The 1,515-nt window shown below is 31.2% G+C and overlaps 1 non-coding gene across 1 annotated transcript; it reads left to right on the top strand.

Annotated features, from left to right (window-relative positions):
- Nucleotides 1-1,056: 1,056 nt before the first annotated feature.
- Nucleotides 1,057-1,128, top strand: Trnam-cau (transfer RNA methionine (anticodon CAU)). Its single transcript has one exon. It is a non-coding gene; the product is annotated as a tRNA-Met (tRNA).
- The last annotated feature ends 387 nt before the right edge of the window (nucleotides 1,129-1,515 follow it).

The raw sequence follows: 1,515 nt of genomic DNA, 5'->3' as shown, positions 1-1,515 counted from the left end.
ATATTACTTTGCTAATCCGCGTAAAAAGATAACGTGCTAGTCAATCAGTGCCAACCCGTTATACTTACTTGCGTATTTCTTTTGGTGGTGGTTTGTTATATTTATTTGCGTATTTATTTTTGCGGTGGGAGGGTGGGAAAATTAATTGCATGGAAAAAAATACGCAAGTAAGTATAACGGGTTGGCACTGATTGACTAGCACGTTATCTTTTTACGCGGATTAGCAAAGTAATATTTTGGTTTTAATCACCAAAACTTGTCAAGCCCTAAGCTCCAATTTTACTTTAAATATAAAAATTAGGTACAAGTTATATAAAAGTATCTGATAACCATACCTATTTAAAACGACACAAAAAGTCAAAAAAAGCCTTCAGCCCTTCAATAACTTCACTACAATTAGCTTGCATTCAAGTGCTCGTTCAGTTCACTGGCTAGAGTGTTGCCCCGGGCTACTGATACTCGCTACTTGCCACTTGTGCCGAGTTGCTAAACACTCCACTTATTGTATTTCATATTTCATCTCATTTATCGAATTTGTCGAGTAGCGAATTGAGTGAGAGTGTGAAAAGCGCTGAATGTTTTGTGACAAATTTAATATTAATAATAATGATATTAAATTAACCTTCAATTCTGTTTTTGTGAATATACTTAACCTATGTAGATATTTATGAATATTTTTTTTTATATTTCTAATTTATATATTGCAATTGACATCCGAGCGTATATTTGTTATAGTGTATTTATTAATATTGTTTAAAATTCATACAACATACAATTATTAATTGCATAAAAATACTCAATATTAATCAAGAAATTTATTTGAAAAATACTGATTTAAAAGCTCTTATAAGAAATAAGGTCTACTAAAATTATAATTATAAGCGATAAATGTACAAAATAGGTACACCTAAATACTACAGTGACGACACTAATCGCAGTAAAAAAATATTAGTTTCATCATGAATCATCGATGTCTAAAATTAACTTCACGCGTCATCACTAACCTAACAACAGCAGTCGCGGCTCCTATACCGTAATTTCGTCCGCTCCGTCATAAGCAGAGTGGCGCAGTGGAAGCGTGCTGGGCCCATAACCCAGAGGTCCGTGGATCGAAACCACGCTCTGCTATCAAACTTTTTGCATGTTTATTTTTCATTTTGTACTTTTATTTTTAGTTATTTTTATTAGTAACACAAATATATTAAGGTTATTTTGAAATGATACATTTTTAACGTTTTATTGCGTGACATAGTAAAAGAAATGAAATGTAGGTACTTATTTATATAAACTATTTTTTTTAATAAATATTTTCTCATTTTCTTGAAAAAAATATTTTACTACTTATTTATACTAGCTGATAATATTTTCCATCCTTATTATTACAGGATGTTTCTTTAATTATCCGCTGCGTTACACAACCTAAACATGTTCCTCTCACTCGACTACGCATCAAAAAGAGGGGTTAAGTATATGTATTTTAAAATTCCCTACAAATTCATTTACCATTGCAAGTGA

This window comes from Cydia fagiglandana, chromosome 7 (assembly GCF_963556715.1).
Source record: "Cydia fagiglandana chromosome 7, ilCydFagi1.1, whole genome shotgun sequence".
NCBI classification, from domain to species: Eukaryota; Metazoa; Arthropoda; class Insecta; order Lepidoptera; family Tortricidae; genus Cydia; species Cydia fagiglandana.
This window is presented reverse-complemented; position numbering and strand designations above follow the sequence as displayed.